The sequence below is a fragment of the Pongo abelii genome, chromosome 15, assembly GCF_028885655.2.
Source record: "Pongo abelii isolate AG06213 chromosome 15, NHGRI_mPonAbe1-v2.0_pri, whole genome shotgun sequence".
NCBI lineage: Eukaryota > Metazoa > Chordata > Mammalia > Primates > Hominidae > Pongo > Pongo abelii.
Genome location: NC_072000.2, coordinates 84,142,055 through 84,167,241, shown reverse-complemented (window position 1 = coordinate 84,167,241; position 25,187 = coordinate 84,142,055). Strand labels below are relative to the sequence as shown.

General features: G+C 37.3%; 2 long non-coding RNA genes across 5 annotated transcripts in view; one reads left to right on the top strand and one right to left on the bottom strand.

Moving 5' to 3' along the window:
• LOC129049947 (uncharacterized) overlaps nucleotides 1–25,187 on the top strand; it is a 76,746-nt gene that overhangs the window by 11,965 nt on the left and 39,594 nt on the right. The window contains exons 2-3 of one of the 3 annotated variants that reach the window (XR_008513371.2): nucleotides 518–622; nucleotides 14,981–15,341. The exons of 1 other annotated variant lie outside the window; for it this stretch is intronic. This is a non-coding gene — a long non-coding RNA (uncharacterized LOC129049947). Of the gene's footprint in view, nucleotides 1–517; nucleotides 623–14,980; nucleotides 15,342–25,187 lie in introns of those variants that run through there. One more of the 3 variants, XR_010137004.1, reaches the window with a different exon arrangement.
• LOC134760091 (uncharacterized) lies at nucleotides 15,341–23,838 on the bottom strand. 2 transcript variants are annotated; one of them, XR_010137001.1, is made up of 6 exons: nucleotides 23,614–23,838; nucleotides 22,480–22,580; nucleotides 21,326–21,535; nucleotides 19,625–19,840; nucleotides 18,559–18,717; nucleotides 15,341–17,835 (listed from the first exon to the last, which is right to left on the bottom strand). It is a non-coding gene; the product is annotated as an uncharacterized LOC134760091 (long non-coding RNA). The 2 variants fall into 2 exon arrangements; XR_010137002.1 differs by having other exon boundaries at nucleotides 18,559–19,840.

Sequence of the window (25,187 nt, the reverse complement as noted above, 5' to 3'; positions counted from 1 at the left end):
GAGGAGAATCTATGCCATTTTAAACCTTTCCAACTATAGACCAGAGAAAATGCCTGAAGACGGGAAAAGGTGCCCTCCTGAATCTCTTCAGATCCATTGATACTGATTCTCATCTCTAGTGAAAACATTAATTCTACACCAGAAGCAGCATCAGTGGTGGAAAGGTGTACATGTCTAGCCCTGTTCACACCTACTGCTCTAAACATATATCCTCCAATATTTATTTATTTTAATAGCATAAGAGAAGTTTTTTATTGTTTTTAGTGGTTGCAGTGATTTTTCCACTTACTATTACTACATAAAATATTGTGGCAAGACAGCGGTTTAAAAAAAGAGAGGATTCTGGGAAGATGGAAGAGTAGGGAGCACCAGGAATCTCTCTACCTACTTAGACAACAATTGCATTGGCAGAAGCTGTTTGATGTAATTATTCTGGGACTCTGGAGCCTACTGAAGGCTTACAACTTACAAAGAAAGACTTGGATGGTAAATTGTGGTTAATTTTGGTCAATTTCAGATGAGTACAGTAGTAATTACCTATCTCAGCCACATGACAGTGAGCTGTACATGTGTTCCTGGAGCAACTTGCAAAGAGCTTGTGGGAGCCAAGGTGGGAAAAATGGTATGTAAAGCAGTATTAGAGATGAAATTTATAACTATAAATGCTTATGTTAAAAATAAAGATCTTAAATCAACAACCTAACATTTACAACTTGAGGCGCTAGAAAAAGAACTAACTAAATGCAAAGCTAGACAAAGTAGGAAATAATGAAGATTACAGCAAAGATAAACAGGATACAGAAGGGAAAAATAATAGAGAAAATCAGTGAAACCAAAAGTTAGTTCTTTGAAAAGACCACCAAGTCAACAAATTTTAGCTAGATGAAGTAATCAGAAAAGAGAGGATACTCAAATCTCCAAAATCAAAGATGAAAGTGGACATATTACTAGCAATTCAATGTAAATAAAAAAGATTATAAGAGTACTATGAACAATTATATGCCAACAGATTGTATAACCTAAACGAAAATGTATAAATTCTTAGAAACAGAAAACCTATCAAGACAAATCATGGAGAAATACAAAATCTGAGTAGACCTACAACTATTAAGGTGATTGAGTCAATAATCAAAAATCTCTCAGCAAAGAAAAGTCCTAGATCAATGGCTTTACTAGTGCTAGTGAATTCTACAAAATATTTAAAGAGAAACTAACACCAATCCTTCTTAAACTTTTCCAAAAAATAAAATGAAAGGGAATACTTTTTAACTTATTCTATGAGGCCAGCATTACTCTGATACTAAAATCAGACAAAAACACTACAAGAAAATAACTTCAGACTAATATCCTTTATGAACATTTTTTTTTTTTTTTTGAGACAGAGTCTCGCTCTGTCGCCCAGGCTAGAGTGCAGTGGCATGATCTCAGCTCACTACAAGCTCCGCCTCCTGGGTTCATGCCATTCTCCTGCCTCAGCCTCCCAAGTAGCTGGGACTACAGGCGCCCTCCACCTCGCCCGGCTAATTTTTTTGTATTTTTAGTAGAGACGGGGTTTCACTGTGTTAGCCAGGATGTTCTCGATCTCCTGACCTCGTGATCTGCCTGCCTCGGCCTCCCAAAGTGCTAGGATTACAGGCATAAGCCACCACACCCGGCCCCTTATGAACTTTTAAGCAAACACCATAACAGATACTAGCAAAAAAAATTCAGCAACATTTTAAAAGGATTATACACCATGACTGAGTGAAACTTATTCCTGGAATGCAAGGATGGTTAAACATATGTACATCAATCAATGTAACAGAATGAAGGGATCATTAGTACAATGAAGAGGAAAGAATTCATATGATCATCTCAATTGATACACAAAATATATTTGACAAGATTTAACACCCTTTCATGATAAAAAAATATAACAAACTAAAAATAATAGGAAACTATCTTTATATAATAAAAGCCATATATGAAAAACCCACAGCAAACATCGCACTCAAATCATGAAAGATGGAAAGCTTTTCCTCTGAGATTGAGAATGAGGTAAGGATGCATACTTTTCTCACTTCTATTTGACATAGTATTGAAAGTTCTAACCTAAATGTTTGACTGAAAACTATGAAAATCCTAGCAGAAAGCACTGGGCAAAACTTTATGTCGCTGGATTTGGCAATGACTTTTTGGACATGACATCAAAGGCACAGGCAACAAACTCAAAAATAGACAAATTGAATTTCGTGAATTAAAAACTTTTGCCTCAAAAGACAATATCATTAGAGTAAAAACAAGCAGCTCATAGAATGGGAGAAAATATCTGCAAATCATGTATCTGATAAAGGATTGATACCCAGCATATATAGATAACTCTTAAAACTCAATAGCAAAAAGAGACACAACCCAATTCAAAATGAACAAAGGACTTGAGTAGACATTTCTCCAAAAAATATGCAAATTACCAATAAGCACACAAAAAGATGCTCAACATCGCTAATAGGAAAATGCATATCAAAACTATGAGATACCACCTCACACCTATTATGATAACCCTTATCAAAAAAGGAAATAACAAGTATTAGCAAGGACATGGAAAAGTTGGAACTCCTGTGCACTGTTGGCGGGACCACAAAATTTTACAATAGCTGTTGAAAACAATATGGCTGTTCCACAAAAATTAAAAATATGATTACCATATGGGCCAACCACAGTGTCTCATGCCTGTAATCTCAGCACTTCAGGATGCCAAGGCAAGCGGATCACTTGAGGCCAGGGGTTTGAGACCAGTCTGGCCAAAGTAGTGAACCCTGTCTCTACTGAAAATATAAAAATCAGCCGGGCATGGTGGCACTCATCTGTAGGCCCACCTACTTGGGAGGCTGAGATGGGAGGATCGCTTGAACCCAGGAGGTGGAGGTTGCAGTGAACCGAGATTGTGCCACTGCACTCCAGCCTGGATGACAGAGTGAGACTTTGTCTCAAAAAAAAAAAAATATATATATATATCTATACACACACACACATATATCTTTAAATACCATATGAATCAGCAACGTTAATTCTTGCCATGTGCCCAAAGTAATTAACAGGAGATCCCAAAGAAATATTTGTACACCCATGTTTATTGCAGCATTATTCACAATAGTTAAAATGTGGAGGCAACCCAATGTCTATTGACAGGATAAGTAATATGTGGTATATTCATACAATGGAGTATTACTCAACTTTAAAAAGAAATGAAATTCTGACATATGCTACAACATGAAAGAACATTAAAGACATTATTCTTATACCAATGCCAGTCACAGAAAGAAAGTATTGTATGAGTCCACTTACATGCGGTGTTTAGAGTTATCAAAATCATAGAGACAGAAAGTAGTAGATGGTAGTTGCCAAGGGCTTGGGGAGTGGGGAGTTATTGTTTAATGAACACAGTTTCTGGTTGTTTAAGACGAAAACTGTGGAGAGGGATGGTGATAATGGTTGTATAACTTTATGAATGTATTTTAAATCACTGAACTGTACACTGAGAAATGGTTATGATGGTAAATTTTATGTTGCATATTTACCACAATTTTTTAAATGGGGGGGAACTTATGGTATAAACAGCCATTCATTGCAGATTCTTTGTGTGTCAGAAATTTGAACAGAGCTGTTGTATTTTCCTCTAATTTGGTCTGGAGGTCTGTCTTAGGAGAGTGGCTATTAACTCTAGTCCTGATCTGATTGGGCTCTAGGGGCATAGGTCATGGATATTTACAGTGTACCTTTCACTGGATGCTTCTTTTTGCACATCAATGTCTATAACAGCACCATTCTCAATAGCCAAAAGGTGGAAATAACTCAACTGTCCATCAACTGATGAATGCGCACACACACACACACACACACACACACACACACAGAAATGTGATACATCCACACAATGGAACACCACTTAGCCAGGAAAGTGAATGAAAGACTGATACCTGCTACAGTGTGGATGAACCCTGAAAATATTTTGTCAAGTGAAAGGATACAGTAACAAAAGACCACATATAATGTGATCACACAAGATACTTGTTTATTTTGGCTAACAGCCTAATGCTCAATTGTCCAACCCATGATTAGTTATCCCTATCACAAGAAACTTGTTATACTGATAGGTTCCTTTATGGCTCTTGTCTCACCTGTGTCCAGTTTACTTCTACCAAGATAGCCACTCTCTAGAGGAGCCCAGAGATGGAAAGAAGTTAGGTTAGAGTGTGTTGAACAGATGAGACACAGAGCTGGTAACTCAACAACATACCTGAAATAAAAGAAGCAATGTATTACTCACAGATTGCAGAGAAAAGAGAGGGCAGCATATCTTGCAGGGCCAGCAGGAAGTGGGGAGCCATCGGGGACACACATATTAAATCAGCAGAGAAAAAGAGAGCAAGGGATTTGTAGACCAGAACCTTTATTGGAATTGAGGGCATTACCCAGGCAGATTTTCCTTCAGGGAGTTAATTGGTGGGTTTAGAGCACGCAGACATGAGTTCTGAGGAGTCACACTGTGACAGAGAAGTGGTCACAGTGGCATATCTGCATAGTCCATGTGGGCTGTGGAGGTTAGTGGGGTGAGCCAAGTAGGTTGTAGGTAGCTGTCCCACTGGGAGGTGGTTGCCAGGAGGTGTTGTATGAGGAGTTATCCGGGTCCATCACACTGAGGAACTGGCAAGAGGTAGAGAACTGGAAATTGTGTTGAGGGCAAGTAAGCTCTGCTTCTGGTATAAGTAAGTTAAACCCATATTCAAAGTGGATGTGGAGGCAATATAAAGCTACAAAAATTAACTACAACAGCACAGAAAGGATAGCTTTTCTACAACCCATATTGTCTGAAGTCTCAGCTGGAAGGTTCTAAGGCTGGAGGCTAGAATCATCTGCAAGCTATTTATTCACATGCTTGGTGGCTGATAATGGCCATCGGCTGGGACATAATCTGGGCCTGTCAGCTAGATCACTTACAAGTGGTCTCTCCGTGTAGACTGGGGTTCCTCAAAATATGGTGGCTGTGATCCAAAAGTGAGTGTCCCTAGAGAGAATGAGCCAGATGGAAGCTGTATCACCTTTTGTGTCCTAGTCTCAAAAGTCACAAATGTCTCTTCATTTGCTTCTACTTATTGAGCAGTCACAATGACCTACATTCAAGGGGTAGAAATTAGACTCCATGTTTTGATGAGAGAAGCATCAGGGTTCTGAGATTGTGGAACTGGGAACATGGCTGTGCACATTTTTTGGAAAATACAATCTGCTAGTGATTATTTCCTTTTTTTTTCTTTTTCTCTTCTTTATTTTTGGTTATGTCTTGCTTTTGCTTTTCTTATTGTTTCTGAGAAAAATAGCAAGAACACATGAAAAGTGTATTTCTAGTAAATTCTAGTGATATTTTGATCATCTGCTATAAATCAGCTCATTGCAGATTAGACTTTTGTCTGCAATGAGCTGATTTATAGCAGTTGGGTTATAAGGTAGATATGCCACATATTGGTTCCAACAGAGATATTTTCAAGTTTGTGCTTGAGGATAAAAAAAAGAACAGGATAAATAAAATGCTTAGAAGAAGAACAAGGTCAGATATTGAGATTTGACTCTACTGAGAGGAGGAATTCAGGGTGTGAAGGAAAGAACTTTTTGCTGAAAGGGATTAATTAAATGTTTCTTGGTATATGTGAAACTTCTGAAGATATTCTGATTTTAGGATGTGTTATTTTTCTACATACAACTAAGTAAACTTTTATTTTGTTTTGTTTTATTTTATTTTATTTTATTTTTTGAGATGGAGTTTCATTCTTGTTGCCCAGGCTGGAGTGCAATGGTGCAAATTCGGCTCACCACAACCTCCACCTCCCGGGTTCAAGTGATTCTCCTGTCTCAGCCTCCCAAGTAGCTGGGATTACAGGTGCCTGCCACCACACCTGGCTAATTTTGTATTTTTAGTAGAGACAGGGTTTCTCCATGTTGACCAGGCTGGTGTCGAACTCCCAAACTCAGGTGATCCACCCGCCTCAGCCTCCCAAAGTGCTGGGATTACAGGTGTGAGACACAGTGCCCTGCCTAAACATTTATATGTAGAAAAAAATTCTTATTTTATTTATCAAGTGGTATTATAGCTCCAATATTTAATGTTTAAAGATTATATGAGTGATACAGGTTTTTGGCCTCCAACTTCTCCAGGTCTTTAAATAATTTCCTGCTCTGTCCTGGTGCTATTTCCTTGACCCAGTGAGGACACTGATAAGTGATGAGCCTGACCTCTCCAAGGCCATTTCCGTGGATGGAAGTGGCCAAATTATGGAACATGCCAAAAAGAGAAACTTGAGCTAAAGCGGTTGGGTGTTACAAAAGCATAAAAAGGGCCGGGCATGGTGGGTCATGCCTGTAATCCCAGCACTTTGGGAGGCCAAAACGGGCGGATGGCTTGAGCTCAGGAGTTCAAGACCAGCCTGGGAAAATGGCAAAACCTCGTCTCTATGAAAAAAAAAAAAAAATTAGCTGGGTGTGGTGGTACATGTCTGTAGTCCCAGCTACTCAGGAGACTGAGGTGGGAGGATGGCTTGAACCCAGGAGGCAGAGGTTGTAGTAAACTGAGATCACACCACTGCACTCCAGCCTGGGTGACAGAGCGAGACTCTGTCTCCCCACCCACACCGCCCAACAATAAAAAGAATTATTTATTTATTTATTTATTTGAAAACCATGTCCTATGAACATTCCCTTTTATATTACAAATCCACACTGAAAAATCTAGGCTATAGAAATAATTTAGAAGTGCATGAGGATGCTCACTGCAGTATTATTTGTAATAGTAGAAATGGAAAACAAACTAAAATGGCCATCAATAGGAGAATGTCTGTGTGGCACATTTATATCTGGAATACTTTTGCAGCCATTAAAATAATACATATCTACTTTCATGGAAACATGCCTGTGTTTTATTGATACATTAAAAAAATAATTTGCAAAACATTATGAGCAGCAGAATCCCATTTTTTAAGAGAAACACAATTCCTATCCTAGATTGCAGACATAGCTTTCTCATTTCTTATAAAATCTCTAGAAATGATCATGTATTTTCCTTTTAAAATTCACAACCACTATGTAAATCAAGAAGGAAAACCTTGATGGAACAAAACACATGAAAAATTCCTGAAAGATGAGAAATGAAAGGAAAGTGATTAGAAAAAGTAAGGTCCCCAAACACAGAGTGAATTTTTCTGTTAGAAAATCTGGGCACAGTACCAAGGGAGTGTGTATGTATGGATACTGGGATCAAGAGAAGTTCTAAGAGTAACCAATTGGATAATCAGAAGGGCCAAGCAGGTCAGCTTCTACATATCCTACCTGCATAGTCCAAAAAGCAGCTACAGGAGTATCTGACTCGGGTGGGATGGGGAGAGTTATGCAGTGAGAACTTGGGGTCAGAGAAATGAGACAGTGCTGACTGCTATGGTACTGCATGCATGGCACATTATCCCAAGCCTCCCGTCCTGAAAGAAAGCTGCACAACACACAAGTCACAACAGGTCAGCTCAGCCTTTCTCATAAGCAGATGAAACAGACAATCCAGCAGGGTATCTCAGGTGCAAAGACGAAGGCACGTCAAGAGCTGCCAATCATTTGAGGAAAACCAATGCTTTGCTGTTCCTCAGCAAAAGAACTTAATCTTGGGAACAGAGACTTAGAAGAACAAGTAGAACAGGAAGTTCAGAGGAAGTACAATTTACAGCCTCAGAAATGTAAGAAGATATTCCACCCATAATAAAATCAACATGATAGATAGCGGAAATCAAAACTGTCATCATGGACATAAAACTCAGCAGCTGGGCTGAACAGAGAAGAAAGGCCATAGTTCAAGAGAAATGAGTAAACTGGAATTTCAGCCAAGGACTTTTCTAGATTTCAAATTGCTGGAGAGGAAGCATTGAGTAGTGGTCGAGAGAAAGGACTCTGCAAACAGACTGCCTGGATTCAAATACTACATCTGAATTACTAGCCGTGTAACATTGAAAAAAAAATTTCACTATTTTGTGTTTATTATTAAGCTATTTTCTCTGAGCCCCAAATATACCTTCTAATATTCTTGTTTGTAAAGCAGGGGCTACTTTCTCCTTTTCCATTGGTTTCCTGTAAAGTCATGCTAAAATAGAGGGCACAAAAGCACAACTAAGGGGTTGCGCTTCTAAGGGGTATGAGGCATGGACCGAATCTTTTAATTTGCTATTGTTTCTGTCACCATTGTCCTAACAGCAGGAAGCAATTCTGGCAGCAGCGGTTGGTTCTAGTTTCTATCTTCTTTTAGCCTCCCTGAACAGCCCTCTGCACATTCCCTCACCAATGTCAGCACAATGGCACTGCCTCATTTCCAAGAGACTCCTCCTTTCACTGTGTTACCTAGAGTGGCATCCCTTGTTCTGAGTTCTGCACTCCCACTCTATGGAGTTTCTAGATTTGAATAATCTTCCTTTGGTTCCCCTAGACATGGGAGTAGTAGCTGCTTTATTACTTCTGTGTGCTTCTAGATTACTTCAGTGTTCTCATTTTGTTTCTTCAGTGTTTCAATACTTAGCCAATTCCCTACGTTAGCTCTCTTTGTTGAAATATTTAGTATAGTTTTGTTTTCTTGAATCAATCCTATCATATTCAGTCAGGAGTGGGTAGTAATGGAGATTACATTGAGTTTCTATGTGTAGAGCACTGGGATTAGTGTGTGTGTATAAGGAACTATATAAACACTAGCTACTATTATTAACTATTATCTCAAAAAGCTGGGAAAAATTTAAGAGAGAGTGAGAGGCATTGGAGAAAGAATTAGAAATTTCAACACCTATTTTAGAAGATGAAAACAGAAGTTACTCCGGGGAGCCAACAGCAGAAAGATGGGCATAAGATAAATAAGAAGATTTTACCTGAACTTAATAAATGTAAGCCATTGGCAGAACAAAACACAGACACACGCATAGAAATAGCACCTTAATCTCAAGATATCATTTTCAAATCTTAGATTATCAAGGAGAAAGGAGTATATATTTATGTGTTATTAAAGCTAGAAAAAGGTCGGGCGCAGTGGCTCACACCTATAATCCCAGCACTTTGGGAGGCCGAAGTGGGCAGATTGCGGAGTTCAAGAGTTCGAGACCAGCCTGACCAACATGGTGAAACCCCATCTCCACAAAAATACAAAAGATTAGCCAGGGATGGTGGCGTATGCCTGTAATCCCAGCTGCTTGGGAGGCTGAAGCAGGAGACTCCCTTGAACCCAGGACACGAAGTTTGCAGTGAGCCGAGATCGCACCACTGCACTTCAGCCTGGGCAACAGAGTGAGGCTCCATCTCAAAAACAAAAACAAAAACAAAAATCTAGCTATATAAAGAGAGAATGAGAAAAGAAAACTGTTAAAAAATTTCTTTTGTGAACAGAAGTGTGATATCTAAAACAAAATACTATTAATAGAGCATCAAAATGTATTGAGAATAATACAACATGATTAATTATGGTTTAACTCAAGAATGCAAGAGTTGTTTAATATTAGAATTTATTAACATTGTAACTCAGTTCATAAATAAGGAAAAAGACTGTAGGATCATCTCAGTAGATACTGAAAAAGCATTTGATGATATCCAAAAGCCATTCTTTATTTTAAAAAAATATAGCAATTTTATTGCATATCTCTATGCAAATGAGAACTAAGAGGCAACTAATTTGATATGAGATTTCTACCAGTGACCTATAGCAAACACCACAGTAAACAGTGAATCACTAGCAACATTTCCATCAAAGTCAGGAACTAGATACAGATGCCTGCTGATTCCTTTACTACTTAATATAGCACTGGAATTCCAAGCTAATAAGAAAAATATACAAAGGACACATACTAAAAGGAAGAGGCCAAACTGCTATCATTTACAAGTAATAACATCATCCATATAGTTTGTCAGTTGATTGTCCTAATTTTTCTATTAGAATAAATAAGAGTTCAGCATTGTGGCCTAACAAGATAGATGATAAAAACGATCTGAAGCTTTCTTGTATACCAGCAAAACATAATAAATTTAAGATCCTTTTTCTGATGGCAATGAGAAATATAAAGCAACAGGGAAGAAATTTAGAAATAAATGTCTAATAATGTATAGAAAATTAGAAAAATTTGACATAGATAGAGAAAAAAACTTCAGTAAAAGAAAAATATGCTACGGACAGTGGCTCATGCCTGTAATCCCAGCACTTTGGGAGGCCAAGGTGGGCAGATCATGAGGTTAGGAATTCGAGACCAGCCTGGCCAACATGGTGAAACCCAATCTCTACCCAAAATGCAAAAATTAGCTGGGCATGGTGGCACACACCTGTAATCTCAGCTACGTGGGGGGTTGAGGCAGGAGAATTGCTGGAACCCGGGAGGTGGAGGTTGCAGTGAGCCAAGATTGTGCCACTACACTCCAGCCTGGGCGACACAGCAAGACTCCATCTCAAAAAAAAAAAAAAAAAAAAAGAAAGAAAAGAAAAGAAAAGAAAACTATAACAAGTTTATGAATGGGAAGATGCTTGCAATATTTTATTAAAGTCATCAATTCTTTCAAACTTAGTAAATTCAATGGAATCCCCCAAAATTCCCCACAGAAATATTTTCGTCATCTTGACCAGCTGAGTCTAATATTCAAGTGAAGGAATAAATATGAGAAAAGACAGTTTTGAAAAAGAATAAATGAGAATAACTTGATCTAACAGAATTCAAATCATCTCATAAAGCTTCAGGAATTAAAGCAGTCTTCTGTGTATATAGGAACAGATTTATACTTACTGGTATGGGTATATTTCCAAGACACACTGTTGTGTTTAAAGTAAAAGCAAATAAAGTAAAAATTTCTGTTTTCTAATTCACAAAGCTGGCAGAAATCCAGAAGGATGCACACGCAGTCATGATAGCATCTCTGAGACCAGGATGGTGGGCTTCTGATTAAAGGATTCTTTTACCTTGTGTGTAGGGCTGGAGTTTCAAAGAATATAATCATATACTATTCAGGTGATTATAAACAAGAGTGGTTTTTGTATATTTATGTTCATATATTTATATCTTTGCATTGCAAGATACCTGTCTCTATGAGTTAACTTTTACTGCACAATAAGCTACTCCAAAACTTACTCAAAACAACATTTATTAGTTCTCATGATTCAGAGGTTTGATTGGATGAATCTGAGAGATGGAAAAATGGAGGATGAGGGAGGTTTTAACTTCATTACATAGGAACATACTTAAAAAAAAATCAACATATATCACTTTGGCAAATTATATTGCTTTATAAAGTAAACAGAGAAAAATATTCCTCTGCCATATCTGAGAGTTTTCCGACCTTGACTTCATTCCCTGCATCCACATACACACATCTACCCTCCCCAGTCACTGAATCTTCATGCCCTTGTCCTTGTTAAACAAGTATCTTCCCACAGCGAGACACTGCAGAATGCCCACCTCCCTCTAGAAACTTCACCTTTGCAGTCACTCTAGCATCTGCCAGCACATATGCACAGATACCATGGAAACAGGCATAACTACCTGTCTAGGAATAAACCATCTTAGCCATCAGAGATCAGATGAAACCTGAGACCAGAGACTCATTTTCCTCTAAAATGCTTTCTCCAAAAGATTTTAACAAAGAAAAGGGGGGAAATGTGAGAGGAAAATAAACATTGGGGTTCCAAAATCACTAAACTAAAGGGAAAAGTCAAGCTGGGAACGGCTCAGGGCAAACCTGCCTAACATTCTATTCAAAGTCATCCGTGCATATCTGTGCAGAAGGTCAAAAGAACGTACCTGTTTGGCTCTTATCTGGTCTTATCTACCTTTGACCTGGAAGCCCCTTCCCTGCTTCCCAAAAAAGTTGTCCCACCTTTGCTTTGAGTTGTCCTGCCTTTCTGGACCAAACCAACGTTCATCTTACATATGTTGATTGATATCTCATGACTCCTCAAAATGTATAAAATCAAACTGTGCTCTGACCACCTTGGGCACATGTCATCAGGACCTCCTGAGGCTCTATCATGGGTCTGCATCCTCGACCTTGGCAAAATACACTTTCTAAATTAACTGAGACCGCCGGGCGCAGTGGCTCACACCTGTAATCCCAGCACTTTGGGAGGCCGAGGTGGGTGGATCACGAGGTCACGAGATCGAGACCATCCTGGCTAACACAGTGAAACCCCATCTCTACTAAAAATGCAAAAAATTGGCTGGGCATGGTGGCACGCACCTGTACTCCCAGCTACTCGGGACACTGAGGCAGCAGAATCGCTTGATCCCAGGAGGCGGAGGTTGCAATGAGCCAAGATAGCCGACATCGCGTCACTGCAGTCCAGCCTGGCGACAGAGCAAGACTTCGTCTCAAAAAAAGAAAAAAAAAAAAATTAATTGAGACCTGTCTCATATAGTTGGGATTCACAGTGCGTACTACGAACTGTATGAAGATGCCTAATAAACATTTTGGTTTGGTTAACCAGTTCTAAAGTTGATAAAATCAATTTTATTTAAGTAACTTGATAACACTTTTGTGATTCATTCACATTTGTTGCCAATTCCCTGTAACACTAAAGGATCTACAAACTCCATGATAGGAAATGGGGAGGAAGACCAAATATATATATGTTATTACAGCTTATAATAGCACAGTTCATTCCCAGTCTTTGAAGATGGATCCTTTATATCAAAAGGATATGCAGCTCAAAAGATACTGCCACATTACTAGAATCCCATTGTCAATTAGTCTAAGTCCATAATTATATATCTATATCTTATAAAAATATTTCCCAGGGCGAAGCCACTCAGGTTTGCAGACTTCCATTGCATCTTGTCAGGTTGTAAAAGCAAAAGTGGTCTCAGCAAACATACAACTTTACCCTTTAAAGGGCATCTGATACAATTAATCTAAGGGACACTATTATCTCTTGCTCTGAGCCTCTTTTAAAGTGTTGAAGTCATGATTGGATTTTCCTCATTACACATCCATTTATTCATTTCTTTTTTCTTACCCTCACCCTCAGTCCATTCCCATTCACATAGGGTAGGGTTTCAGAGGTGCAAAACTGCTGGGCTATTTTTACTACCAGGCAATATAGCTGCATTCAGTGTCAACCCCGATTTTGTCAGGTAGGGTGAAGATATCACCTACCTCCATCCGGTCCTTAGGGATTCAGACATAAAGTTTAAAAGCATACTTACACTTTATGGTTCTGGCTTAGATATTGTGATGTGTTTTTTAAATGGAAATTACCCAGCCTTTATTTTTAAAGGGTTCAGAGTCTTTCTGGGAAGAGATTAACATGAGAGAAGTAGGGAGTGAGAAAGCCAATATAATGTAACGTCTAGAATAAGCACTAAAATGAAATGGTATTGTATACTATTTTTAAAAAAGTGAAGAAAGTGCATATAATTTGTGTATATTGGGAAGACTTTGCAGAGTATATCAGAGTTAAATCTTCATTTTTCAGTAAAGAAAAAGCCAAAATAAAAAAAGTTCAAAAAATTGTGATTGCAAAAATTGCTCATATTTTCACCTCTCTGAAAGCTCTAATTTTGCTTTAACTTCTACATATTATACACATCCAAATAGTCACAATCATAATATACAATTTGTTTATGTTTACATTATCAAATGTTTTTAGGTTTTAATATTTTTATGCATTTTATTACCATTTTTAATAACTCTAACATTTCATTGGTTATGTCAAATTATACAACCTTCCATTTGGGCTCTTTTAAAAACATTTTTGCAATTTTAGATTTATCCATGCAAATATTAATTGTGTCACAATAATTCCACTTTAGGTGGATTGTTTCTTTGAGATAACTTTTAAAGAAGGGGTGCTGGCTATGGACACATTTATGCTCTTACTTTTGAAATATAGATTTACGAAAAGATTGCATCAGTTTAGCAGTAGTGATAGGAAGAAACTGGTTTATCTTAGCCACATTAGCTTGTGTTATTTTTTTTTTAATCCTAGTTTCCAGGATGCTATAATTTGCATTTTTAACTACTAATGAGAAAAAGAATCTTTCCATCTGTTTTCTTTTTGTATTTGTTGATGAGGATTATAAAATGTGCAGAGGAAAGGGGAAAAACACCTTGAAAAAAGACAGAAATGAACAGGGCTGGTTGGTAAAAATAAAGATAGCTAGAATATAGAAGGATGAGTAGAAATATTTTTTCAGAATGTGTGTATGTATTTATATGTATGTTTATACACGTTCACATATAATATGTCCCCATATTTCTTTCCAATCAAGTATTTACTATAAACCCAGCAATGTATTACGTGAAGTTTTAAGTAAGTCTCCTATTTTCACAACAACCTGATGTTTTATTTCCTCATTTTTTGGGTGAGAAATGGAAAGCTCATGGAGGTTAAGTCGCATGCCCAAGGCCTCCAAGCTTAGTAGCAGTGTGGGATTTTAGTAGCAGTGTGTCTCTCTTACTCTCACACATTTCTAATCACCAGAGTTACTCTAATGTTTTTTACCTAAGTGGAGAATCTGTATGAGAAGTGAAGGCACACATGACAGGTTAACAGAAATTGGTAAAAATGAAATCTCAGACCACGGTAAGATGTACCAAAACAAGATCCATGTTGGTGATAAGGGCTCTATCTATTTTTAACTGCCAAATGGACTCGGTTTTAGTTTAATTCCTTTATAGAATTGATGTTTGTTCTTGGCTAACCATCTATGATATCATTACACTGCACACAATGAATTATTCACCCGAAGGTGCCTTGCAATTAGCCTGAGCAGAGTATTTGCTCCTTTCGTCCAAACATTTTACTTTATCTATAAAGGTTAAATTAATCATCTCTGCCAGCAATGAATAACTGAGAGAATTAGTTTTTAATATCTGGAGTAGAGAAGGGAAATTGCAGGCAGAGAAATACATTTTGCTTGACCAGTGTTCCATATTTCCTTTTATAATGTGTATTCTCTATCAGATGCAGCATCTTTGGCCGGCAAGAGGAGGAAATAGGACACATTGTTTGATCAATGACTGCCCACTTTTTGGGGAGGAAGACAGCTGGACAAAGATGATTAATTAAAATGCACTTTAATTTTAGTCATACCATTTCAAATTCCGATACTTCGTTTTCACAACAATGCTTTAAGTTAGGTATTATTAGTTTCTTATTTTACTGGTAAGAAAGCAGGCAGAGAGAAGTTAAGTGATTAAACCACGGTATGTTTCTAGGCCATGCAGCATCAATATTCATGTCTTGGCTGCTGCACTGGTGACGGTAAACTGCTTTGGATCTCCTCTTCTTCCTGTTCCAGTCCTCTTTCTGTTCCAGTCCATTTAAGTGGAACAATTAAATTTCCCAGAAGGAAAGCATCAGGAGAGAAAAGAAGAGGACTCTATATGCACCAAAGACATGTACAATTTGGTAGATTATCAATAGCTGTTCACATCTTAATGTGGGATAACCAATTTAGAAATGAACTGCCTTTTTGAAACAGTATTTTTATAATTGTTTCCTCTTCTGTGTTATTGGACTGAAAACAAATAATAGGAGAGTTAAATTCTCTACCTTGACTCCTAAATAAGTCAGAAGTTCTGAATTTTTCAAAATGCCCTCATTTGCCCAATTACATCAGAATCACCCAGGCCCCACCTCATACATACTGAGTCAGAATTTTTGAAAATGGAGACCCAAGAATTTTCATTTAAAATCACTCACTGGTATTTGAGAACTACTTATTGAGAAGGTTTCCCACAATGAGTTTGTTAATGATGATGATGATGACAACAAATGAAGTAGTGTCTGGCATATACTTAGTGATACATTCATATTTGTTAAATGTTTTACAAATATGATCTTATTTAAACTCATAAAACCCTATGTGGCAGTTACTATTAGTATCCTCCCATTAGATGAAGAAACTACAGCATTATTAAAAAAAAATTAGGTTCAGATGTTCTAGTTCCAGAATTCATTATATCTTTTTTATAACATATCAATGTGTTTCAGTTGTAGAAAATTCCAGCCAATGATGCGCAAGGCACAGATAAGTGTTGCAGTTTACAATGAAACAAAAAATAAAATAAAAATGAAAGTGAACCTCTTACTTTGAATAAGAATGTATTCTCTCGTTTCCCTAAAATTTACTGAATGACAAGATGAAAAGTGATTTATTAAATTCATAAAGTGCTATTGTTCATTAAAAAACTTAACTAATTACTTGGTTAAAATTTCATGGTGTTTAATTATTAGCATGGAAAATCTGGACAAATGAAACTGAATGAAAGTAAGAACTATTCTCAAAAGTGAGAAAAATCCAGACACAAATTACTTTGGGTGGCCCACAGAGAGTAGAAGTAGTCTTCAAGGGGTAGTAATTGCAGAGTGATCTCACCCGGAGCTGCCAGAACTTGCTTTACCTTGACTACACAAACTTGTAGGGATTATGTCTCCCAGGGATCTATACAAAGCTTCTTAATCAGAGAAAACACTGGGCAATTTCCAAGTGCACTTGCTACCATGCTTAGAAGCAGCAGCACATGACTTAATGCTTTTTTTTTCAATTCCTTCACCAAAAAAATGATGCTATTTGAGAATCACATTTGGAAAAAGGAGGCTCAAATATTGATGGCTTGTTCCATCATTCTTTCTTCACAACAACAATGGGGGCATCCTTATTTACTACTGGCAGGAATGTACATTTGTACAAACTTCCAGATGGCAATTGGCACTAGGTAAGAAGTCTTGAAAATGTTCTTTAATTTAACAAATCTATTTATAGGAATTAGTTGTAAGGCAATGATGAATATTAACAAAGGTTTTTCCCACAAGGATGCTTATCATGGTGGTTGTAATTTCTATAAAAAATTTGGAAATATAGAAAAATACTGCTTGCTCTCCCAACACAGCAACATGGCAATAATAAAATGCTCATATAGCTAACAATTGTGATAAACATGTATTTTAATATCTGCAAAATGATTGAAACAGTACTGCAAAGGCTAATAATTATTTTTATTTTAGTTGAATTTTAATGATGTAACATAATTTAAATAATTCCCTATTGAATATTGTGTCTACTTTCTTTAATATTATAAATAATGATACAAGCAATTGGATGTTCAATTTAATTATAGTAATTATAGCTATAGGTACTTTTTTTGACATAAAGAACTTATTACTGAAATTGTATATATTTTAAAATAAACAATATCCTACAGAGCACAAATTGGGGCCTTCATTTAAAGCAAACTAGCTAAAATATATCTAAGTAACATTTCCTTTAAAAAATCTATTTGGGGCCTTCATATTGTTTCTTTTTTTCTGTAAGTTTACTTAAGAGCAGCTTTTCTGAAATCCTCTTTCATAATTTGAAAGAAGTCAGGCCTTTACCAGTGAGGATAATCTTTTAATTGTATGTTCTCAAAACTGTGTTTATTGCCTAATGGTTGTCAGGAGTTCGTGATATGATAGTTTTTCTTCTATTTATCTCTATTTCCTCTGTTTATATTTCTAGAATATTTCCAATATTTTCCAAATTGAAGAACTAATATTAAATTGCTATCATGTTTCAAAAACACACAAAAAAAGAAAGTATCCATCATTAGAAGCACTAAGTTACAGTTTAAGAATGTGTTTCATGTTGTTAAAAGCTACAATGGGACCCACCAATGACACTTTGGATTCGGGAAAAAAAATTAACCCAGACACTGTATTATCAAAGAGTATTTATTTGTGGGTGAAATGGTTAGGTTTCAGGTTTTTCTTTCACAGACACTTTTCACAATGCATCATCTTTCTTCGAAAAGATGAAAATTTTCTTCTTTGCATGTCTGTGAGGAAGTTAAGCAAATAGTACATAAACCATGTTTCACAAATAATAAATGGGAACAACTGCTTTGTCTCAAGATAAATGACTAGAAAGTAGCTAATCATGCAAACTGACCTATCTCAGACTTTCTGAAAATGTAGGATATGTTAATTTCTTAATATTCTATATAATTCATGAAGACCCCATAATTCCGTTTAAATGAAAAGCCCTTAAAAGTGTACATCTACACATCTTATTATTAATAACAATTTTTTCACATGCCAGCCAAATGCTTGTTTTGCTGCCAGCAATGATTTTTTTTTCACCTCACGGAATCCATTCAGTGCCTTAGGGGAGGAAAGCTGCCAAAGAGAAGCAAATAATAATAATGATAATAATTGTAATAATTAATGTAATTTAAAATCTTACCGGTCTCAGCAAAAAAAAAAGAGCTTATGATTTACAAAAGCCAAAGGATTATTATTATTTTTTCTCCTATGGACCCCGCATGCTCATAATTAAATGAGTTGTGACCCTTGGCTCATGGAGCACTCTTTCATTGGCTCCTACAAAGCCCTCATTTATTTTGTTTCATTTTTAATAATGTAGAGAGCACCCACAAACTCAGCATACCATCCAAGAACAAGAGCTTTACCAATAACTTGCATCTACTTACACGCTCTTCTTCTATCTCACCCTTCTGCCTACCCCGCAAGGATAACTCCCAAATTTTGTTTATCCTCACCTTGTAATTTCATTCTTGAGCACGTGAGCATGAATTGTTCTTGGATAAGTAGAAGAAGAATTGCTGGAACATAGCAATTCTCATTAGATATCCAACCATAATAGATAACGCTAAATTGTTTCAAGAGTGATTGTATCACACGGTGAAGCCCCATCTCTACTAAAAATACAACAACAAAAAAAAAAATTAGCCGGTCGTGGTGGCATGTGCCTGTTGTCCCAGCTGCTGCGAGGCTGAGGCAGGAGAATGGCGTGAACCCGGGAGGCGGAACTTGCAGTGAGCAGAGATTGCACCACTGCACTCCAGCCTGGGTGACAGAGCAAGACTCCATCTCAAAAAAAAAAAAAAAGAGTGATTGTATCAATTTATCCTTCAATGAGTACTGTATTAGAAACCCTGTTGATCACTGTTCTGGTTTTCCTTGACTTTGTTTTACCAATTAAATGAGATCAAATTATATCTCATGTGTTTTTTATTAGCTTCTCTAAAGCATTAGTAATATGGCCAAACCTGTTTATTAACCATGTGTTTACTTTCCTGTACATACCTATTTCTTAATTTCCCCCATTTTTCTATTGGCATGTTTGTTTTTTCTATTGATTTAGTAAGATATCTATCTATCTAGCTATCTAACTCTGTATTAACCTACCTATATAGATGTTTATATATATATGAACATATGTATATCTATACAATTCTTTGGGTTTATATGTTGCAAACATTTTCTCCCAGTATATTGCTAGTCTTTTTACTTTCTTTCAGTTGTCTTTTGACTTCATAAAAACTAAAACACAAATTTTATGTCATAAAGAATAGATTTAGCAAAACGTGAAAATATCAGCAATTGAAGAGCCAGTTTTCCTTGCCTCATAATAGGCCAGAGAAAAGGGATTCACTGAGATAGTTTTTAAAAACTGGCCATATATTATCTCATTGGAATATTGTGTTATTTGTTTCTAAGACAGAGTCCTACTCCTGCCTCTGTACTAGGTGAGTCTGGTTAAAGAGGAGCGTTAAAACTCAGGCAGGTTTGGGAGGGGGATCTTAGAATATAGGACACCTGTACCTAACAACCCAGGTAGAGTCTGAGGAGTTGGAAAACAACTCTCCTACAGCAGGAAACAGTAGAGCAGAGACAACTGCATGAGAATTTGGGTTTTCCTGAAGGGAGCATGCAGGTCTTGTGTGTAAAGAAAGATGCAAAAGTAGCTGGAGGCCCAACATGAAGAAGCTTTTAAGTTGACATAAGGAAGACAAATCTTCATGGAGAAACAACCAAAGCCTGTCAAGAAAAGAAAAAGAAATCGTAAAGATCACACAGGTGAGTAAAATAACTAAGGGTCAGATGGACCCAATCTTATGCATTAGCACTGTACATGGGTTGAATTGACTAAGGAAACACTGAATTGGTTGCAACTCTCCTGAATTAATTACACTTTACTTTTATTATGGATGGAGTGGATTAAGGTAATGTGAAATGATGTAATAGAATGTTCATAAATTTAACCAGTATCAGGATCGCCTGGAGGGCTTGATATATCACAGCCTGCTGGCCACAACTCCAGCGTTTCTGATTCTCTAGTTCTGGGCTGGGACTCACGAATTTGCATTTCTTACAAGGTAATGCTGATGCCGCTACTCCTGGAACCATATTTTAAGATTTGCTGGCATAATAGATAAACATGAAAATCTCAAATGCTTAGCACAATAGAAACTTCATCCTTATAACACCTGCTCAGTGTGGTTGTGTGCATGCGTGTGCATGCCATGATGAGGTAGCAATGCTCTTTTCCACATGGTTTCCAAGGTCACCTTGGACATCAATATCCCACTGACTGATAGTGAAAGAGAGTGTAGCGGGGACTACACTGGAGGTTTTTATGGGCCAGGCCTAGAAGATGCATATGTTATCATCTTTCATTCCACTGGTCAGAACTCAGACTCATGCCATAACTAATAGCAAGACAGATTGGCAAACCTTGTCTACTCACATGTCTAGGAGGAATGGGAAATGGATTTGGTAAACAGCTAACCGATCTTTATCATAATACTCATAATTAAAAATATGTTGAGTTAAGGTAAAATGAAGATAGATGTTTTCATGTCTGAATTTTGGATCCTGGGATTTTGCACCATGAGCACCTAGCTCACAAGAATATTTGTGCTCTGGTTCCTGCCTACGTTTGTATTCTTATCACTCTCTGTTTTCTCCCTTTGCATCCTCCGCTCCAGCCTAACCGGCCTCATTTCTGTTCCTTGCAGGACTCATGCTCTCTGAGGCTTCCTCTCTACTTCTATTATTCTCTACCTGAAAGGTTTCTACTGCCTACTTTCTCATCTCCTCTCCACTGTGCTATTTGGTTAATTCTTCATCCTTTAGGTCTCACTTTGAAAGTTACTTCCTTAGCCTTCCTCTGACTCTGATAGAAACCCTAGACTAAATTAATTACAATTGACAACTGCTGGGTGGATGCACCAATTTTACCCTGTTAAGTTTGTTTTTGTTTTTTGAACTTTTTAATTTAACCTGTAAGCTTCAGGTCAAGGCCTGAGTCTATCTCCCTCACCATTTTATCAGTACCTCTTACAGTATCTGGAATCATGCTTAAGAAGTGATTGTGAAGGAAGGAGGGAAAGAACCAAGAAAAAAAGAAAGTGTATGGCAGATTCACCTGACAGCAATAAATTAAGTAAACTTTGAGACGGACCCTGCATGATGGACACACCTGACAGCAGTAACTTAACCATGACCTTATGGCAGACACACCTGACTTAGCTTAAGAAATGAGGGTGGCAATGTGGAGATCGCTGAGGGGAGGTTGCTAAGTGATACTGCTATATAAATGGCATGCTTTTTCAGAAGCGGTTGCTGTTCTCCTGTCCAGCCTACTGCAGTTGCACCTCCCTGTAAGTAAGTTCTCCCAGTTGAATTCTGATTCGTTCTCTGGCTCCGTGTCTCTTCTTCAACCTCTTGAATCTGATGCCATCCATACGGAAGTTAATAGGGGTCCAGCAAGACAAGAAGGAAGGGAAGGAGAGAAAAGAGAAAGAAGGCAGTATTTTTTTGCCCGATTTCAGAACGTATCAATAATGGTGTTGTTGTATTTGTTATGTATTGATTGCGCAGGTTAATTTGGCAGATTATTTTAGTTGTTGGGCCTAAACCTCTCTCTCTATCAATATTCTACATATGCCCCTTCTCCATGTTGCATCCTTGGCCAAAGGATATCCCTCTGAGAGAGGAAAACCCCTCCTGGGTCAATTGTCTATAAGTCACTGTGCTCCTTTGGCATTCCTGAGTATGATTTCCTTTATTCATGTTAGGAAATGTGTTTGCAACATCCTGATGAAAATTACCGGCAAGAGCATGCATAAACATAGATTTTGATAGATGACTATGAGACGGAGAGAATGATAAAGCCTGCTTATAGTTTTTCAGTCTTGTTGAAATGAGGGCATGAAGACCGGGCAGACATGTATCTAGGTTTTGTAAAATGAAGTTTTGAGTATAAAATATTGCTTAATCAAGAAACTTCGTGAATCAGAAGTTAGGTTGTCTGTAACAAGAGCTTAGTCCAGGCTGTGACTGATAAGGCAGTGGGTATGCCAGTGAAAAATAACAAAAAGGAGAAAAGAAAAGTTGAGAGTATTTCGATTTTCTCTTACTTGGGTATAACAAAGAGTCTTGTATTGTATGCTGGTATTACTGAGGCTAATAGAAGGGAGGCAGAAAATAAGGGAAGAATGATGTCTAAAACATAGTCCTTCTACATAGTTACCAAACTACAAATTATTCGTGTTCTAGTTTGGGGATTACCACCTGGATCAGCATACACCTTCTCCCATAGGTTACTCACTCACTCCTGTTTTACATGGAATGATGCAAATCCTGTTTTCAACTATTCTCAAGGACACACTCACCACTGACAGTTTTGTGCATTTGGAAGTTTTATGGCTTCTCCTTGAGGGTCTGTCCCTTTTCTCTTCTTTCCTGACTTGGCTATTTCACTGCTTTGCATAGCCTTCCCCAGAGATTTCAGTGGGATCATCAAAGGAGAGGAGACATAAGCCAGACAGTTTTGTAATGATTTGTAGCTCTTATAAAACCATTTCTCTAAGGAAGGAGATCTTAATGAATTGTTGCCATAACGGTTTGGGATTATCCGTGATTTTTAATTATTCCAATTTCTCAGATCATTTTTGCCATAGAATCGAGACCTGTCTACGTGGTTTGGATTATTGAGATCAAGTTCCTGATGTGCTAAGTAATTAAAAGCACGATTGATCCTTGAATCCCTAATTGCATATGTACCAATCTTCTTTTATTAGATACCTTCTTGCTTCTAATGCATAGTGTCAATTTTAAGTAGAATTTTTGTTACTTTTACTTTAAACATCAGTGACACTCTCAAAGTGATAGTATCCTTGGGTCAAAGCTTGTCTATATTAATCAGAATGAAGCTAGAAAGTGGAATGCATATGTTTTGACTAGTTTTTAGTATCAACTGATTGGGTTTAAAGAAAAAAGAACCTTTGTTTTTAAGTGGCAATTATCTTTGCATTTATATGTCACCACTTTGTAAGAGATTCTGCAGTGATAGAATATTCTTTCATTCTTTCATTGTTATTCATGAGATGCTATCACCAAGTCATAAAATCATAAAATGAATTGCCTTAAATTAGGATTAGAGTGTAGTGAACAAGTGAAAGAATCACTCATTACCTCCTGAATGCAGGGAGGCTCCAGTGTGTAAAGCTTTAGTTTCTGACAGTCCGTTTATTTTATTTTATTTTTTTAAGCAAATTGAATTGGAGAGGGTAAATGGGAGGTAAAAGGAAAAAAGTTCAGCAAGGCAAAAACGTGTGTACTCATAGGCTATTTCAGAGGAGCAGGGCTGAAAACAGGACAAAAAAAATCACAAATGTACCCTTAGTCCTCAGGAAGATTTAGGGATCTGGAACCACTAACTTTCAATCCCAAAAGTAGGTTGAGTTGAACTAAAATAAATAATAGAAAGCACTGGAATTCCTATTGGGGCATTCTGTAAATGCTACCTTAAAATAGGCTATATTTCCATGGTGTGAAGCAATGGATGTTATCCTGTGCTTGGCGTCCTGTCTCTTCAAAGGCATGGCATCTTAAGCACACGTTGAAAGATGAGCAGATCTCATGACTCTCCACTCTCAGGAAATTCAAGCTTCCTATTGATACCTCTTATATTTTATTCCTCCTCCTTTGACATTATCTGCATGGTAGCCAGTTTTAGCTCCTGGAAGAGGGAATCTAAATCAGGTGTAAAAATAGGTAAATGTAAAAACGAAAAAAAAAATCTGGGAAAATGACATCTCACTTTTGTGAAGTAATATTTTGAGTAGTAGAAAAAGAAAACATAAAATAGGCTTATTTATTTTGTTTATTTTTATAGCATATTTATAAAAATAAAAATAAAATACATTTTACTTTTATTTATTTTTTTTTGATTTTTTTTCTTTTATTATTATTATTATTATTATTATTATACTTTAGGTTTTATGGTACATGTGCGCAATGTGCAGGTAAGTTACATATGTATACATGTGCCATGCTGGTGCGCTGCACCCACCAACTCGTCATCTAGCATTAGGTATATCTCCCAATGCTATCCCTCCCCCCTCCCCCCACCCCACAACAGTCCCCAGAGTGTGATGTTCCCCTTCCTGTGTCCATGTGTTCTCATTGTTCAATTCCCACCTATGAGTGAGAATATGCAGTGTTTGGTTTTTTGTTCTTGCGATAGTTTACTGAGAATGATGATTTCCAATTTCATCCATGTCCCTACAAAGAACGTGAACTCATCATTTTTTATGGCTGCATAGTATTCCATGGTGTATATGTGCCACATTTTCTTAATCCAGTCTATCATTGTTGGACATTTGGGTTGGTTCCAAGTCTTTGCTATTGTGAATAATGCAGCAATAAACATACGTGTGCATGTGTCTTTATAGCAGCATGATTTATAGTCCTTTGGGTATATACCCAGTAATGGGATGGCTGGGTCGAATGGAATTTCTAGTTCTAGATCCCTGAGGAATCGCCACACTGACTTCCACAAGGGTTGAACTAGTTTACAGTCCCACCAACAGTGTAAAAGTGTTCCTATTTCTCCACATCCTCTCCAGCACCTGTTGTTTCCTGACTTTTTAATGATTGCCATTCTAACTGGTGTGAGATGGTATCTCATTGTGGTTTTGATTTGCATTTCTCTGATGGCCAGTGACGGTGAGCATTTTTTCATGTGTTTTTTGGCTGCATAAATGTCTTCTTTTGAGAAGTGTCTGTTCATGTCCTTCGCCCACTTTTTGATGGGGTTGTTTGTTTTTTTCTTGTAAATTTGTTGGAGTTCATTGTAGATTCTGGATATTAGCCCTTTGTCAGATGAGTAGGTTGCGAAAATTTTCTCCCATTTTGTAGGTTGCCTGTTCACTCTGATGGTAGTTTCTTTTGCTGTGCAGAAGCTCTTGAGTTTAATGAGATCCCATTTGTCAATTTTGGCTTTTGTTGCCATTGCTTTTGGTGTTTTAGACATGAAGTCCTTGCCCATGCCTATGTCCTGAATGGTAATGCCTAGGTTTTCTTCTAGGGTTTTTAT